This window comes from Rana temporaria, chromosome 4, assembly GCF_905171775.1.
Source record: "Rana temporaria chromosome 4, aRanTem1.1, whole genome shotgun sequence".
Taxonomy (NCBI): Eukaryota; Metazoa; Chordata; class Amphibia; order Anura; family Ranidae; genus Rana; species Rana temporaria.
The window spans coordinates 332,052,749-332,071,933 of NC_053492.1; the positions used below are offsets into that span (position 1 = coordinate 332,052,749).

General features: G+C 47.0%; 1 protein-coding gene across 1 annotated transcript in view; it reads right to left on the minus strand.

Moving 5' to 3' along the window:
* The window catches only part of GGPS1 (geranylgeranyl diphosphate synthase 1), a 173,494-nt gene extending 156,430 nt beyond the window's left edge, over nucleotides 1–17,064 (minus strand). The window contains exon 1 of the mRNA XM_040350727.1: nucleotides 16,868–17,064. The gene's annotated coding sequence lies outside the window, so the exon portion shown is untranslated. The remainder of the gene's footprint in view (nucleotides 1–16,867) is intronic.
* Between the last annotated feature and the right edge of the window lie 2,121 nt (nucleotides 17,065–19,185).

The window sequence follows — 19,185 nt, forward strand, 5'->3', positions numbered from 1 at the left end:
GTATTTGAGCGTTTTTTTTTCCCATAGACAGTAATGGGAAACGCGCGAATTGAGCGTATAGCGTGACAACGGGCGTTTCGTCGCTTTAATAAATAGAACTTGTCGCCCATGCAGATTATTAAAAAAAATCTACCAACATAGCAACAAGTGATGAAAAGATGATAATTTTTCCTATTGGCTAAAATAAAAAACGCCGAAGTACAAAAACGTCGCACGACGCTGTGCGCAAATACGCGCGACAAAACGCCAGAAAAAAACGCCCAAAAAAACGAACGACCGACGCTCAGGTGTGAATGCAGCCTTAGGGCTGAAAATAATCTTTCGACACTGACTTGGGTGGGTGGCATTGCAGTAACTATTCTGGCCACATCACTAACGATCTCTGGATAAACAAGGATGGCTTCTTCAACAGTAAGTTTTGATGAGCGATCATACTTTTCAACTTCTTTAAGTGCTTTATAAAACTCCTGTTGGAATTTTTTTTTTAATTCCAATCTAAATTTAGTAGGAGTCAGAGTCGGTGCATTGTTTGCCGACTCCGACTCCAGGTACCCAAAATTTCCCCCGACTCCGACTCCACAGCCCTGCAATCCACAACGTGTGGCAGGTGACGTGGCCAGTGGACAATCCACAAATTGTGGCAGGTGACATGGCCAGGTGATGTGGCAAGTGGACAATCCACAACTTGTGGCCAGGTGACGTGGCAGGTGATGTGGCCAGGTGACATGGCAGGTGATGTGGCCAGTGGACAATCCACAACTTGTGGCAGGTGACATGGCCAGGTGACATGGCAGGTGGACAATCCACAACTTGTGGCAGGTGATGTGGCCAGGTAACGTGGCCTGGTGACATGGCAAGTGGACAATCCACAACTTGTGGCAGGTGATGTGGCAAGTAACGTGGCCAGGTGATGTGGCAAGTGAACAATCCACAACTTGCGGCAGGTGACGTGGCCAGGTGACGTGGCCAGTGGACAATCCACAACTTGTGGCAGGTGAAGTGGCCAGTTGACGTGGACAATCCACAACTTGTGGCAGGTGACGTGGTCAGGGGACGGGGGGGGGGGAGAAAGACAGCAATCAATGTGTGTCCAGGGGAAGGGGGATAATATGTTTTATGATGTAAAGAGGGTAATTTTGTTTGTGTCATGTTTATGTTGAAATTTGTGATAATAAAGGAAAAAAGGTGATTATAAAAAAAAAAAAATGACCAGTTACACTTACCGGTAGCTGTATTTCTAGTAGTCTTACAGGACGGCACCCTGAGAGATGACTGGCTCCACCTGACAGGAAACACAATCAAAAAAGAGATTAAAAACCCCGCCCCTTCCCGTGCTCCTCAGTTTGAGATAAAGTATGCACCCCCAGTGCACAGGAAAAAAAAAAAAAAAAAACACAAAAAATACAAACCAATAATGTATCACAAGGGTGGGAAGTAGGCCTGCCGTCCTGTAAGACTACTAGAAATACAGCTACCGGTAAGTGTAACTGGTCATTTCTCAAGACGTCTTCCAGGACGGCACCCTGGAGGGAGAAGCAAGTAGCTTCAGGCCTACCTTAGGGCGGGACCACTGCTTGTAGGACCTTTCTACCAAATACCAAGTCCTGAGGTGACAGTAGTTCAACTCTATAATGTCTTAGGAACGTGTTCTGACTTGACCACGTCGCCGCTCTGCAGATTTGCTCCACTGAAGCTCCGGCCCTTTCTGCCCAGGAGGTTGCTAGTGAGGGTGTGGAGTGTGCCTTAATATTAGGGACAGCTTTACCTGCTTGGATATTGGCTAGGGAAATCGTCTGCCTAATCCACCTAGAAATGGAGGCCTTGGAGGCCTGATGGCCTCTTTTCTGGCCTGAAAAATTAACCAATAGATGGGTAGAGTGTCTAAACTCACTAACCCTCTCTAAATAAACCAATAGACAACGTCTAACATCCAGACAATGAAAGGAAACTTCCTTTTCATTTCGGGGATTTGAACAAAAAGGGAGAACTATCTCCTGTGACCTGTGAAACTTGGTCACTACCTTAGGAAGGTACAGGGGGTCTTGGCTTAGGACAACCCTGTCCTCAAACAAACGAAAAAATGTCTCTTTAATAGAGAGCGCCTGTATATCACCTATCCTCTTGGCCGTCGTGACTGCCAAGAGGAAGGCAAACTTCAAGGTAAGAAGCTTAATAGAAATACTACCACTTGGCTCAAACGGAGCCTTGGTCAACTGATCCAAAACAATCGAAAGATCCCAGGGCGGAACCCTAGATACCTGAACTGGGGACAACCTATCTCTGGCTGTTAGGAACCTATTAATAAGGGGATCCAGGGCTACGACAAGGCTGCCACTTGGACTTTAAGATTCCTAGAGGCTAGCCCCTGGTCCACTCCATCCTGGAGAAACTCTAGGATGGCCGAAGTCTCCTGTTGGGATACTTGTCTCGCCGAACACCAACGAGAGAAGACCCCCCAGGTCTTGGTATAAATACGCCTAGTGCCTACTTTCCTACTGGCCAGAAGCGTGTCAATGACCTTCTCGGAGCAGCCCTTCTCCCTCAGGCTCCGCCTCTCAAGCACCAGGCCGTCAGCTTGAAGAAGCCAGGGTCTGGGTGATAGACCTGACTCTGCCGGAGAAGATCCGCCCGAACAGGGCGGAAGAGATCCACTTCTGGGCTGCCAAAGTGCTGACAGATCAGACTAAAAACTTCTGCATTCAGTTCCCATTCCCCCTGGAGAATGGGATGGCGACTCAAATAGTCTGCCTCCAAATTGAGGGTCACTTTCAGGTGTACTGCCGAAAGAGAGGGAATCCTCAGCTCTGCCCAGCCCAGGATCTCTAGCGACAACTCCAGAAGGGTGCGGGATCTAGTGCCTCCCTGATGATTGAGAAAGGCTACCGTGGTTGCATTGTCGGAAAGTATTTGGACCTCCTGGCCCAAAATTCTTTCCTCGAATGCCTTTAGAGCTTCTCCAACCGCTAACAGCTTGCGGTAGTTTGAAGAGGCCCCCCTCTGTTGTTGGCTCCTGGAACCCTGGGCACGGAGCTCGTCCAAATGAGCTCCCCACCCCCAGGCACTGGAGTCTGTGGTGATCCTGAATGGATCGGTCTGACTCCATAAAAGACCCAACTGTAGGTTCTGTGGGAGGAGCCACCAGCCTAGTGAGAGCTTCACTGGATCTGGAATGCTGACCCTGACATCTAGGGATTCTCTTTTTCCGTCCCAAGAGGAAAGGAGGAAGGACTGAAGGGGTCTGGAGTGGAGCTGTGCCCACGGGACCGCCGGGATACCGGAAGTCATTAGACCCAGTACCCTTGTGATGTCCCTAAAGGAAGACTCTGCTTTCTCCATCGTCGACCTGACCACTGTCACGAGAACCTGAATCTTGTCTTCGGGCAAAAAGAGCTTCCTCTCCAGGGAGTCTATCAGAAACCTTAAAGCTTCCACTGCTCTGGAAGGAGTGAGGACTTCTCCTTGTTGATAATCCAACCCAAGGAATCCAGGGTAGTCATGACTGTGGCCAGGTCCGAAAGAAGGAGATCTCGACTCTGATTGTACAGTAACAGGTCGTCGAGATAGGGGACCAACGCTATCCCTTGCAAGTATAGGAACGCGATCGCCTCCGCCAGGCCCTTGGTAAAGACCCTTGGACTGGAGGCAAGTCCGAAAGGGAGGGCAGCAAATTGCCAATGCTGCACTCCCTGGGCGGAAGCGATCGCGAACCTGAGGAACCTCTGATGACCCGAAAAAATTGGGACATGGAGGTACGCGTCTCTTAAATCTATGGCAACCATGAATACCTCCCTCAGTAGAAGCCTCCTGAGGCTGTAAAAATTCTCCATTCGAAACCTTTTGTGGAGGAGAGAGGTATTCAGGGGTCTCAGATTGATAATCAACCGAAACTTCCCTGATGACTTTGGGACCACGAAGATATGGGAGTAGACTCCCAAACCTCTCTGATTCACAGGGACTGGAACTATAACCCCCTGTTGTGCGAGCTCTGCGACGTTTCGCAGAAGGCCTGCCGATTTGAGGGGGTCTCTGTGTAAGTGAGTCAGAATACCTTTAGGAGGGGGAAGCTGACTGAATTCTAGCTTGTAACCCTCCCTTACAATCTGAAGAATTTGGGGGCTCTGTGTAATACTCTCCCACCTGGGAAGGAATTGGGAGAGTCTTCCCCTGACTTCACGTCATTTGGACTCCTTGTCGTTGGGTTTAGTGTTGGAAAAAAGGATACCCCCTTTAGGCTTGTCCTTCCCACCACCCCAGCGTCTATTGTTCGGGGGCCTCTTCTCTGAAGGACGGCTCCTACCTCCGAGTCCACCCCGGGGGCCACAAAAAAGTATTTTCTTGCTCTGTCTAGGCTTGGAGGGAAAACGTACCCCCTTATCCGAGGACCTAGTCAAGGCTTGGTCCAGGTCTGTACCAAAAAGAAGGGAGCCCTCAAAAGGAAGGCTACACAGGCGGTTCTTGGACATAAGATCCCCATTCCACATCTTGACCCATACTGCTCTCCGAGCAGAATTGATCAGGGCTCCCGTCTTTGTGGTAGAACGGACCGTCTCTATCGCTGCATCCGCTACATAAGCTACTGCGCTCCCTGTAAGTTGTAGAGACTCCAAAATTCCCTTGGAATCTGGAACCTGGGACACATGTTCCATCAACTTGGAGATCCAAGAATCTGCATTCCTCGCAATGCAGACCGAGGCCGATCCATAGAATCCTTCAAGTTGCCTGCGTCCTCAAAGGAAAGGTCCGACTGCTTGGAGACCTGTGCAAGGGGGGCGTCTAATTTAGGTATCTTAAAGAACTTACACCTCTTCTTCTTTAAAGGGACAACGCCGCTTCCAGGTTTTATACATGAACAGCCTTTTTTCTGGATCGGCCCACTCCCTAAGAATGATGTCCTTAAGGGACTGATGTATCGGAATGGTTTTAAACTGAGACTTAATTAACCCTCGGTACAATCTATCCTGTGTGGACATCTGTTCCGCTGGCAGTGGGATCCCCTCAGAGGCATAAATTGCCTCCAGGAGACCCTCCATCTCGTCTGCAGAAAACATGTATTTGCCTGTCCTAGTATCCTCCTCTTCCTCCGCCTGGCCATCTGCCAAAACCTCTTCTGGAGGGGGAATCTCTGATCCCTCTGAATCTGAGACTAGGGATCCTAGGGATTCCTGGCGGACCCTAAAAAAATAAGAAGAGGAGGAACCCTGAGAGGAGGGCCCTGCAGTGGGGGGTTCCGGCTCCCTACTCTTAAGGGATAACTGAAAATCCTTAAGAGTAGAAAGCATCTGTGTCTGCACCTCAAGAAAATCCTTCATAATGAGAGAGGTCTCTTTTCCTGTTAATTTCTGAATGCACCTGGTACAAAAGGGCCTAGAGTGCTCTGAAGGTAGCTTATCATTGCAATAGCCACATCTTTGAGATTTAGTAGTACTCTTAGAAGCACGACTAACATCCCCCTGGGCAATGACATCTCCTAGGAAAAGAAGGAATACACAGTAATGCACACAAAAACAGCAGGGGAAAAACACCCGGGTCCCAGCCCGCCATACACCCTCCTCAAAAAAAGGAAGGCTCACCCCCAGTGGCCCCCTCCGCAGCTGGGCCTAACAGTGGCCGGTCCTCCCGTTCCATGAAGAGGGAGGATAGGGGCACCTCTCTCTCTCAGCTGCTGCGTGTGCCTGCGTCTCCGGTGAGCGCTCGACTGGCGTGCTGAAGCGATGGAGGCTGCCATCCGAAAATGACACGCGCGTGACGTCATCGGTAAACGCCGGCCGACTCCTCCGGAGGCCGAAATTGGCGCCAAATTCAAACGGGGATTCGCATCTCGCCTCACCACCACAGATGCCAGGAACCACCGGAGAGAGCCTGCCCCACAGACCTCCAAGGTAGGGGGGGGAGACCTAGGAGAGAGAGAGGAATCTAGCCCACTGGTGCTCCAGGATAGCCACTTATCCCAAGGAGACCCCAGCACTCAGGGGGGTTTTTCCGGCTCACTCAGTGAGGCCTATCTGACTAAGAAGGGAACCCCAAGGAGGGACAATCCGCCTAGACCCAAAGACTACCCAGTGCCTGTGATCCAGCTCCCCGGGGGGGGGGGGGGGGGGGACCACCCGCCCCAGGCCTTAGGTCAGGAAAAATAATAAACCGTTTCGCTGTGGGGAAACAATCAAGAACTGAGGAGCACAGGAAGGGGCGGGGTTTTTAATCTCTTTTTTTATTGCGTTTCCTGTCAGATGGAGCCAGTCATCTCTCAGGGTGCCATCCTGGAAGACGTCTTGAGAAAAAAAGTGTACAGCAATCAAGTGTACAGCAAATTGCTTTATACAGCCCACACTAAGTTGGGAGACAAAGCCTCCCAGCTCCTAAGGGTTTTTTCACACGGGAGGCCCGTTCAGGTCCGCCTGCCAGTTTTTTAGGCGGACCTGAACGGGCGCTCCGTGCTCCTCTATGGAGCCGCGGATGTTAGCGGTGACATGCCCGCTGACATCAGACCCGCTCCAATCCGCCAAAGTGTGACGGAGGAAAAACCTACTTTTCCATCCGTCTGGCGGATCGGATGAACAAGGACAGGCGGTCCCTGTTCATCCGGTCCCCCCATAGGGGAGAGCGGAGAAAAGACAGCGCGGTCCCTGCACAGTGTGCGGGGACCGCCCTGTCATCCGCCCGCTCAGCGGGGATCAACTGAGCGATCCCTGCTGAGCAAGCGGAGATGCACGGGGTGGATCATAACTGATCCGCCCTGTGTGAAAGGGGCCCAACAAACCCAAATCTAGTGATACATGAAAGCTTCTGACACCTTTGGATAAGCCCTGAAGTGTGCAACTAGAGCAATCAGAAGCAGGGCTGTGGAGTCGGAGTCGGGGGAAATTTTGGGTACCTGGAGTCGGAGTCGGCAAACAATGCACCGACTCCTACTAAATTTAGATTGGAATTAAAAAAAAAAAAAAAGCAAGTTTAAATGTCCCAATTCACAAAAAGTTATAATTAATGACTTCTCTACTGTAAGAATAAAGAGCAATGCATGCAGTGCCTCACTAAACCGTAAAACGAACACGTTAAGTGACCGTGAAGAAGCATGCTTTTCATGTGCTTCACTATATGGCACGCAACGCACAATTAGGAGCTGTAATACCTATACTTTCCATACTGTTGTGTTCTGCTTTTACAGGGAACGCATGTTAGAGAACCAGTAAGTGTCCAAATAAAAAAATTCCAACAAGAGTTTTATAAAGCACTAAAAGAAGTTGAAAAGTATGATCGCTCATCAAAACTTACTGTTGAAGAAGCCATCCTTGTTTATCCAGAGATCGTTAGTGATGTGGCCAGAATAGTTACTGCAATGCCACCCACCCAAGTCAGTGTCGAAAGATTATTTTCAGCCCTAAAAATAATAAAGTCTGACTTAAGAGCCTCTATGAAAGAGGATCTGGCAGAGGCAATTCTCTTCCTTAGAACTCGACATTGAATTGATTTGCATTTGCTAAGCCTAGAACTACATTTCAAGATTAATATAAACCATTTCTAGGTTTTACAGATTTTGTTTTTGGTTCATTATAGATAAGCTTTGTTTTTGTTCTAAAACAACCAAATAATGTGGTTTGTATTTTTGAACTGGTAAAAATCCTGTTCCTGATGTTTATGCCTGCTGCTACTATCCAGCCACTTGATTGTTTTCATTGTGTTTGTCTTTTGCTTAAACTGTGCAATACAGTAGACTGTTGGCTTCCCAGCCAGTAGTCCTGTGGTAGGTTGCGTTTCTTTCCCTCAAGGAATGTATAAAATACATTTGCATATTAATACAGAGGAGTCGGAGTCAGGGAGTCGGAGTCGGGAGTACATAAAACTGAGGAGTCGGAACATTTATCTACCGACTCCACAGCCCTGATCAGAAGACCAACACCTGCAGGCATTAACGAGCAATGATTAAAACACAAGTTTGTCAATGCAACCCTTGTATGGAGTATGGAGGTTACACCCAGGAGCCTGTCATTTAAATGTTGCAGGATCCACATTTTATGTTTCTAGTTCAGCCAAGGGGTGGGGTATTACCCAATTAAAAGTACATTGATTAGGGTAGGAGTACTTTAGAAGCAGTGTATACACCGATCCTACAGCACCTCAAAGATGAGGCTAGCATGACTTTGAGTGTCCTGCCAGCGCACCACTACAGTGTGAAAGCCCTCGGGCTTTCACATTGGAGTGATAGAAGAGGGTCTTTCAAGGCACTTTGCAGGCTCTATTTTTAGCGCTATAGTCCCTGCAAAGTCCCTCAGTTTGAAAGTAGCCTTATGGTGGACAGGAACACAAAGCAAATTCACCCTGTGTTTGTAGGAGGCATGCAAAACACCCACAGCAATACCCAAAGAGAAGACATCCTTCTAAGGGTAACCACCTTGTGGTCAGCTGCCAAGGTTATATCAGGTGTAATGGCGGAAGCAGACTACATGGTGTAGCTTTGCTGACCAGATGAAGCCTGCTGTAATACTCCTGGGAAAATCAAGGTCCGCTTACAGCTTTATCCCCCACCTGTTTACACTCCCTCCCTGGTGTCTGTGGATGATGGCACCAGGGAATACTCACAAAACCACCATATAGCTGTCCATTCAGGGGAACCTGCAGCATAGCAGTCTGCATTTTGTCCTGGCTTACCACCATAGTTCACCTGCCTCAGCAGACATGAGCCCCCCCCCCCCCCCACTATGTGAAAGTAGTCATGGACTCTGGATTGGATGCCTTTGCTCCAGTCCTTCCAAAAGATTTGAGGAAGCCAACAGCCGTGATCTATCGATATTAATCAGCAGCCAACATCAGGAGCTCAGCCAGCAACTGAGGATATTGTGCTTGACCAATTGCGAGTAATGGAGGGGTCTCCTAGAGCCTTGGCGCCCACGAGGATAGCTGCTTCTCCGGCAGAGAAGGAACCTTTGTGAAAACCAAGAAAAGTTCTTCCATGCTCTCTGAGAATCCTTTTAAAGAGCGTTTATTTTTGTATTTTACTTTAAAAAAAAAAAAAAAAAAATTGATCACTTTTATTCCTATTACAAGGAATGTAAACATCCCTTGAAATAGGAAGTGTGTGTGACAGGTCCTCTTTATGGAGAGATGCGGGGTCAATAAGACCCCCACATCTCTCTTCCAGGCTGGAAAGCATTAGATTGTAAAAAAAAAAAAAAAAAAAATTCACGATCTCATGCTTACTAGCCGTAATCGCGGCGTGACGTCATCACATCACGCCCGGGCCTCCGACGGTCATAGAGATGACTGGTGACCATCTGGTCACCAGTCATTTCTAGGTTTCCCATCTGGCGCTGGACGATTCTTTCTCCGGGCCCCCGATGGCATGGGAGAATCCAGAGAAGCACCGGATGGCGGCAGGGGGGGGGGTTCTCCCCTCCCGCCGCCTTTAAGAACGATCAAGAGGCGGAACCGCCGCTTTGATCGCTCTTATGGTGCGCAGAATCGCTGCCGGAAAACAATGACAACTGAATGATGCCTCTAGCTGTAGGCATCATTCAGATATCCCCTTGCAAAGCCCAAGATGTCATATGATAACCATCCGGGATGGGAGATCCCCTCTGTGGACGTCATATGACTATGGCCCGGTATGGAAGTGGTTAATATCAAGTGTCCAATAACAAATTAAAACATTTTTTTTTCTCCCAATTTGAGGCATTATACATATTACTGTCCAAAAAGTGACTCTTGCAGAGTTGGATAAGGCCGAGCACATTGCCGCCACCCATACGGATTCCACAGATGCATCTGCAATATAAGCAATGCCCCTGAGGAGCATAGGAAATGATGACAAGATCTGATCTTTTGGTGCTCCCTCCTCAATGTGAGCCTGTATCCGAACGCTTAGTTTCCAGCTACTACTGTTACTGCCATTGCTGGTTTTAGACTTCCTACCGTAGAATCCCAAGACTTTAGGAGGGAGTCCATCCTTTTGTCTATTGTGTCAGATAGAGCCCCCATATCTTGGAAGGCTAGGTCTGTATGCCACAAGACTTGGGAGAACGTTGCGTCTAGTTTAGGGGTTTTGTTCCAAACTGATGCAGAATCCTCCGCAAATAGAAATCTTCTTTTTAATGCTCTTGAAAACAATGGTTTCCTTTCTGGGTCCTGCCATTCCTTTTTTTATTGCCTCCTCTTGGACTAGAAACATTTTATTTTCTTGTTCTCCTAGGCCCTGGTACATTTGGTTGTGTAGCGAGAGGGTTTTTTTCTCCGACTGAATACCTGGGGTGGTATAAATGGCCTCCAGGAGGTTTTCTACTTCCTCCAGTTAAAGCTTGTACCGGGAGGGCTCCCTGAAATCCCCTTCCAGAGCTTCCACTTCTGATTCCTGGGAGCCAGAGGCTGCACTATCTGGCTGCTTCTTGGCCTCCTACCTTGAGGTTTCTGGAGGGTTATGACTAAGGTCTTATAGGCTGAAACGCGTCAACTGTTTTTATCTGCGTTTGTGTACTATGGCTTTTGAAGAGTGCGGATCATTTTTCCTACATTACTCTACTCGGCCAATGACTGAATCGAGCACCCGGGAGCTCTGATATCTATGTGTTGTAGCACCGATTTTTCTGTTTACACTTCAGGTTTCTGGAGGGCCTGCACTAGTTTTTGGTAATGCTACCTGCGGAACTGGCAGAGGAGCAGTCTGAGGCTGTGGGATCCGAATACCCACAAAAAAAGTTTTAAATGATTGAAAGGTGTTAGAAAGCTCTTCAACTTAGGCTGCTAACTTACTACCCTGTTAAGTAGAATGCTCCTGCATTAATTTGTCACTACATTCCTTGCATAAAGTTTCCCCCTAGGAGTCCCTATGTGTAGCTTTACACAAGGGGCACCTCCTCTTTGAGCTATGAGGGGGGTCTGGGTTTGTCCGTTATTTTGCCCTGAAAGACATAAACAGAGCAGTTAACAAAATGCAATTTCCCAGCAAACCCCCTCCCTGCCAGTTAACTGCATGGGCGCAGCCTTAAGACATGCAGGGTTCCCTCCCCAGGGGCCCCATGTTCCTCCACTCTGGCACCAAGAGTACCCCCCTCTTGCTCCTCCCCCCTCCTGAAGGGGGGTGGTGATGATATGATAAAGGGAGCTCCACCCCTTACCTTGGAGGGGCTGGAGCTTGCTTCTGCAGGAGCAGCCTGGTTCCCCTCTGCTTCCGACATTCTCAGTGCCGCCACTGGAGCCTGTGCTGTCTTCCACAGCAATGTGGCTCCTCTTCAGCCTGCGCCTGGTCCCCCTTCAATGTCCCGTGGCTGGAATCAGAAGCCGCGGGTCAGTTGGAGGCACCCACCCCCTCCACCGGAAATGACATCACCCGCCATTAATGCGGCCGCTATTGAAGACCATCTCTGCTTTCTCCATGCCGGATGGCTCGGAGACTGCTTGTGCGGAGACTGCGACTCCTTACACTGCCCTTGGTGTTGAAAAATGGGCTCCCCCCCCGCGCGCTTTTCTCGGATTGCTGGATCAGGTAAGCCTGCTGGTCAAAGTCCGAAGAGGACTGCCCCTTTCTAGGACTTTTTAGTCTAAGCATCCTGGCTTTTCTGGTTCCGGTTCTCCCTGTGGGGTCTACCCTCTGGGGAAATCAAATAATTGAGGAGCCAGCGGGGAAGGAGGAAATTTAAAGAGGGCTGAGAAGCCAAGGTCTCTCCGGTGACTGTCCTAAAAAAGACGATTAGGGGAAAAATTTCTTAAAGGGTTTGTAAAGGATTTTTTTTTTAAAAAAATGATACTAAAAAAAAATTAACGTCACTGTCCCCGGTAGCTCACGCTCAGAAGCGAACGCACACGCAAGCCCCGCCCACATATGTAAACACAGTTCTAACCACATATGTGAGGTATCGCCGCGTGCGGTAAAGTGGCAGCAACAATTCTAGCACTAGATCTCCTCTGTAACTCCAAACTGGTAGCCTGTAAAAAAATTCAAAGCGTCGCCTATGGAGATTTTTAAGTACCGAAGTTTGGCGCCATTCCATGAGTGTGCGCAATTTTAAAGTGTGACATGTTAGGTATCTATTTACTCGGTGTAACATCATCTTTCATATTTTACAAAAAAATTCGGCTAACTTTACTGTTTTGTTATTTAATTCATGAAACCATTTTTTTTCTCCAAAAAAAAAGTGTTTGAAAAATTATTGCGCAAATACCGTAAGACAAAAAGTTGCAATGACCGTCATTTTATTCCCTAGGGCGTCTGCTAAAAAAACATTTATAATATTTGGGGGTTCTGAGTAATTTTCTAGCAAAAGGATGATGATTTGTACATGTAAGAGAGAAGTGCCAGAATAGGCCCAGTATTGAGGAGGGTATAGAAGCCCTGTATTGAAGTGGTTAAACTATATGTACAGTACAAAAGCAGGTGTAAAAAAAAATGCTGTAAACTAAAAAAAATTATTTCGAAAATCATATCAAAGAATTTTCGTACAAATTTCGCACCGTTAGTGGGCTGCAGCAACAGCCGATTTTCATGCGACAAACAAATTTGAGAAATCCAACATGTTGGAAATTTTTTGAAAAACGAACGATTTTCTGATCAATGATAGGAGTATCGTGCGAGAAATGTAATAGAAAAAAAAATGCGCATGTGCAAGAAAAGAATATTCCCGGAGAGAAACGAATATTCCCGGCAACATGAAGGTTTGGTCGGCCGAATTTTCGAAAATCAATGGTGGCATCATCGGATCACAAAAAAAAATTAACTTTCTGATTTTGAAACGAAAATTTGTTCGAAATTCGACCGTGTATGGCCTGCTTAAAGCGGGGGTTCACCCTATCGACGGGAAAAATTTTTTTTTTTTTTATTTTACCTTAAGATCAGGCATTGTAGCGCGAGCTACAGTATGCCTGTCCCGAATTTTTTACCGCCGTACTCACCTTGTAGTCGTCCATCGAAGATTCCGGGGAATGGGCGTGCCTATGGAGACGGAGGATGATTGACGGCCGGCTCTGGCGCGTCACGCTTCTCCGGAAATAGCCGAAATAGGCTTGGTCTTCACGACGCGTGCGCATAGCCTGTGCGCAGGCGCCGTGAAGAGCCGAGACCTACTCCGGCTGTCTTCGGGAGAGTGACGTGCCAGGGCCGGCCGTCAATCATCCTCCCTCTCCATAGGCACGCCCATTCCCCGCGGGAGCCGGAATCTACGATGGACGACTACAAGGTGAGTACGGGGTTAAAAAAATCGGGACAGGCATACTGTAGCTCACGCTACAATGCCTGTCTCGATGGTAAAATGGGTCGGGGGGGGGGGGGGTGAACTACCGCTTTAAGAATGCTTTCAGAAATAGCGTTAATCCTTTCGCTGCCTGGCCCTGTTCTCCATTTTTAATAAAATTTCCATTCCTTTTTTATTTTTCCTACAGCTTTCAGAGTTTGTTAAAGACCCCAACCATAACGTTTCCGAAAGCACATGACCAGAAGAATACAAATATGGTGCTACTGATTTTCAGGGCACAATGATATTTGCCCAAATGTTCATCAAAATAAAATTTTCCGGAAAAATACACAAATCATTATTAGCAGATAAACACAGCACATTTTACAAAATTCCTACTAAATATAAAAGCTTACCCTGTATTGAGTTAATAACACATATTTAGCAAAATGGTGAAAACTGAACGTACGCAAAAATGTAAATAACCAAATTTTTCTAAAAATCTACAGGTTTTCATTGTTCCATTACAGCTCTCACACTTTGTAAAAAGGGATTGTAAAGGTAAACATGTTTTTACCTTAATGCATTCTATGCATTAAGGTGAAAAAACATTAGATGATGCCGCCCCCCCCGGGCCCACATTTTACTTACCTGACCCTTCGAAAGTCCCGTGCTCGCCCCCGTCATCCTCCTCGAGTCGAAGCCCGGCCGTTGATTGGCTGCAGTGGATGGATTGAAAGCAGCACAGCCATTGGCTGGTGCTGCTGTCAATCACATCCAATGACGCGGTGTGCCGAGTGATACAGCAGCGGCTATGGCTGCCGCTGTATCACGGGAGCGCGCCCACAACAGCTACACACCATGCAAGCTTGCTCGCATGTCTGTGTAGTTGTTGCGGGAAGGAGCTGCGACAGCCGCTGAGGGACCCCAGAAGACCAGGATCGAGACCACTGTGTGCAAAACGAACTGCACAGTGGAGGCAAGTATAACATTTTGTTATTTTAAAAAAATTAATTAACAACTCCTTTAAAGATCCATCAAACCATATACAGTTGAACCTCGGATTACGAGCATAATCCGTTCCAGGAGTATGCTCGTAATCCAAAGTACTCGCATATCAAAGGGAGGTTTCCCATTGAAGTCAATGGAAACGAAAATAATTGACTTCAATGGGATGCAATACCGAATGCGGCCAGAGGTGGGGGGCACCAGAGAGCACTAAAAAAGCCTGAGGCCACTTCGGCTCGTTTCCTGCGCCCCATTAATTCAGGCCAAAATTTGGCTTTTTTTCGGCTCCTGCGCCCCCGTACCTCAGGACAAATGAGGTACTGCAGGCCTATTTTCGGCTCTGATCAGCTTCTGCGCCCCTGTACCTCAGGCCAAATGAGGTACTGCAGGCCTATTTAGCTTGAATTCTGCTCATCTTACGAGTCAACACTCGCAAACCGAGTCAGAATAAAAAAAAAAAAAAAAAAAACAAACCAAACCAAGTTAGTCTTAAACCGAGGTTCCACTGTATTTTCTGAAAGCATAGGACCTGTAGATTAAAAAGCTGCTACTGATATTTGCGCAAATGTTTATCAAATCAATATATTCGCAAAAAAAATCTCCGAAATAATTTTTAACACATATAGACACAGCACATTTTACAAAATTACTGCTCAAACTATTGAGTTAATACATATTTGTACATTTTACTGTGCTGATTTTTTGGGCCCTGTAATAATTGCACAAATGTTCATCATATTGCTATTTTCACTAAAAATACACTAAAATCAGTGGTTGTATCCTCCTCTTGCACATTTTTACCTACAGGTAAGCCTTTAAAGCGGAGTTTCACACAAAAAGTGAACCTCCGCTTTTTGGATCCCTCCCCCGCTCCAGTGACACATTCGGCACCTTTCAGGGGGGAGGGGGGTGCCTCGGCTGGTGACATCACGGGCACGCTGGACAGGTAAGTGTCCAATTTTTACAAGGCAGCAGCTGCCGTATTTGTAGCTGCTGACTTAAAAAAAAAAAATCAGCGGAACCTCCACTTTAAGAAGGCTTACCTGTAGGTCAAATGGTCCTAAACCTGTACGGATTAGGACATATTCACCGTGCATGCTGACATGAGCAGCGCATGCACGCCAAAGGTCACAACGCCGGAGCCACGAAGCTGGAAGAAATGCCAAGGGGACATGTCGGCTACCTCAGCTGTGAATAGGAGGCAGTGCAGGCGCTTCTAAGATAAGTATTTCATATTGAGTTATTATGCGGTGCATTCCAGCCCTTGCCTTATAGGTTTTATTTTGGTCAGGGCATACAACTGCTTTAATAGTGCACATAAACACAACATAACTCATGAAACTCCTGCTCAATTACTACTAAAGAATCATTCACATGTGGCATACTAAATTGTACACCCATGGAGGACCATTTTTACACACATGGGGATGCACAGGTGTTCCCATTCCCCATCCATCTAGCATTTTGGATCGGATGGAAATGCACAGGCAGTCCATTTCCATCCAACCGCCACATAGAGAACAGCGAGCTGTGTCCGCTCTGCATAAGCAGACCTATCATCCGCCTGTTCAGCGGGGATACCACGCTGAGCAGGCAGTTCTGCTTGAAAGAGTCTACTCCATGTGAAAGGGATCTTACCAGGAGGAGCCAGTCCATTAGGTGCGCAGGGGCACTGGACTCTTATGTTTGCATGAGTTTTTTCTTTCAAGCCTAATTAGAGCCTGAGGCTCTAATTGTCTTGAAAAGGTTGGGCTTGAATATTCGCTATTGTTTTCCAGGCTCTCCCCCCGGCCAATCAGGATAGGAGACGGATCAGGTTGGCCGGGAGGAGAAGCCGAGGAAGCCGCAGAAGGGGTGAGTGCAGAAACGGCCGTCACGGCGAAGAGGCCGAGTGCTGGCAGGCCCTCCCGCCGCCATCCGATGCTTCTCCAGGCTCTCCTGTGCCATCGGAGACCCGGAGAACGAATTGGCCGCCGCCGGATGAGGAGGATAGAGATTTCCGGTAACCAGGTGATCACCAGTCATCTCTATGACTGTCGGAAGCCCAGGCGCAACGTTATGACATCACAGAAGTAAACAAAGCCGCGGCTGAAAGCATGAGATCAGTGAATTTTTTTTTCCGCTTCGGAAGTCACGCCGGTATCATGGCGGCGACAGAGGACTTGTCCGAGGACCACTGCGGGGGCTTCGATCTAAGGTAAGTAATTGATAATGAGCTAGTATGCTAGTCATACTAGCTCATTATGCCTTTGCCTTGCAGGGTTTTTTTTGTTTGTTTTTTGGGGTATACAACCGCTTTAAGGGTGGCATTCTTCCCACTGACCACTACCAACATAAGACCCCTTTTTCCAATGACCCCTGATTGACTAATCTTAAATGGTGTTTCCCGAGACCTCAACATGTTTTTCAAGGGTTGGGATAGGCTGCTTTAGAATATCCACACAATATATTACATTTTTGTTTTTGGGTACAAAACCATTTTAACGGAGCAAATAAAAGAATATATATTTTTAGAATTTACTTATACTTTAATTTGAGATAAAAACAAAAATTCCAAACAGATGTTCACCTTCCCCTACCAATCCCCATTGCAAGTAAATTACATATTTTACAATGCAAATACTTCAGAGGTAGCATGTCCCACATGACATCTAGAAAGTTCTCCGGAAAGTAATGAATAAATCCTCACTGTAGGGTTTTAGCCTTACCTCACGCAGGGTATCAAACTACGATTCCTCTAAAGCACCAATTCTTCCCCAAGCCTCTCACTCTCACATCCGTAAGGCGGGGGACGCATGTAAAAAAAAAACACAGCGTTTGACTATGTCTGGAACCTGTAGTTTGCTGAGTGGCTGCAGAGCAGATACTCAGTAACTCTGTGATTATTACGAACTACATTTCCCGTCAAACCCGTGGAACACAGGCAACCTACTGATGATTAGGCAAAAAGAAGTGGGCGCTAGCTCGTAACCAATGAGCAGACTGGGAGGCGGGCCCTAAGACTGACAGCACACAGTGGGTTGTACTAAACGGTTTTCCTCCTCGGTGTGTGGAATAAGAAGAGTAGGAATTAGGATAACATGTGAGAAGGAATAGCCTGTGTTGTGTTGAGAATGGGTTTCCCCTACAAAACCTGTTTCCCCTGGCTCTCGGCTGCGATCGGAACTCTGCACTGCTGCTCCTCCCCCCTCCCCAATGCGTCCCTGGGTTTCTGGGGAAACCTCTTTCGGGGACGTACTAAACTGCATAGTGGGATGATGGGATTATTGGCTGCAATACTGAGAACTCTCACTAGATGTCAGTGCACTGTATACACATATATATGGTAATGATTCTGTTGTTTCTCAAAATATGTTATTCTTGCTTGCTGTGCTTAATACAATGTTGCAAGAAGCAGTTGCTAATGTTTAACTGTTCACTTGCTGTTTTTTTATGCAGCTGAACAACAGGATTATAGTAAATTATACAGAAATAAAGGAACAATTTAATTTGACCTGTTTTTGATAGGAATATGGGTAGAATTATAATTTCTCATGGGGTTTATGGGAGGAATATCATGTTAAAGCGGGAGTTCACCCATAAAACAATTTTTCCCCTTAGATGGATGCTAGATGGATGCTCGTTTTGTCTAGGGGAATCGGCTAGTTGTTTTAAAATATGAGCTGTACTTACCGTTTTCGAGATGCATCTTCTCCGTCGCTTCCGGGTATGGGTCTTCGGGAGCGGGCGTTCCTTCTTGATTGACAGTCTTCCGAGAGGCTTCCGACGGTCGCATCCATCGCGTCACTAGTAGCCGAAAGAAGCCGAACGTCGGTGCGGCTCTATACTGCGCCTGCGCACCGACGTTCGGCTTCTTTCGGAAAATCGTGACGCGATGGATGCGACCGTCGGAAGCCTCTCGGAAGACTGTCAATCAAAATAGGAACGCCCAGTCCCGTAGCCCATACCCGGAAGCGGCGGAGAAGATGCATCTCGTAAACGGTAAGTACAGCTCATATTTTAAAACAACTAGCCGATTCCCCGAGACAAAACGAGCATCCATCTAAGGGGAAAAAGTGTCATGTACGGGTGAACCCCCGCTTTAACTCCCGACAATGAACATATTTAACCCATTACTGATAATGTGCATATAATTATTTTTCTACATGGGGATTATGGGTGGAATATTGTTTATAAATATATATAGGAACCCATTTCTGATATAATTATGCATATAATTATTTTTGACATGGGGATTATGGGTGGAAAATTGTTTCTAAATATACATAGGAATATATTAAAACCATTTATGATATGAATATGCATATAATTATTTTTCTACATGGGGATTATGGGTGGAATATTGTTTATAAATATACATAGGAACCCATTAAACCCATTTCTGATAAGAATATGCATATAATTCGAGATTTTCCTAGCTTGTGACGGAAAATATTAATTATATGAAGACAGGAGGCGAGTATCTTATGCATGCATTATCTTTCTTTAATAATGCCCATAGCAGAAATACAGTAAACATTTATTGTAACTTAAAAATTCAAAGAACTACCCTTCCCAGCAGTCCCTGGGCCAGTGTAGCCCCTCCCAGACCGTAGCCTATATAAGGGACTGTCTGAGGTAACCTATTCCTCTTTCTTCATGCGAATTAGTGTAAACAGGAACCGAAAGTCCAATTAGACATCTCCGCGGCTGCCGGGAACCTTCCGACCGGAACACAACATCCGAATCTGGAGGAAACGAAAGGACAAGGCCAACACGGACCAACTTCATCCGGACCAACTTCATCCCAACGGGGACTATAGGAAAGCCAAACCATTCGGAGCCGACCGGTCAGTTGTCCTCAGGAACATGGACCAACGGATTCAGTCAACGGCATCCCGACTCCGGATCTGGAACGCAGTAGAAACCTCCATCTGCGGTGAACTAAACCCATGGATCGAAACGTACAGCAATCCCAACGGGGATAGTGAAAACAAACTCCCGGGGCGTACCAGCCTCCGACTTGCAGGGTGCGTGGTTCATCAGT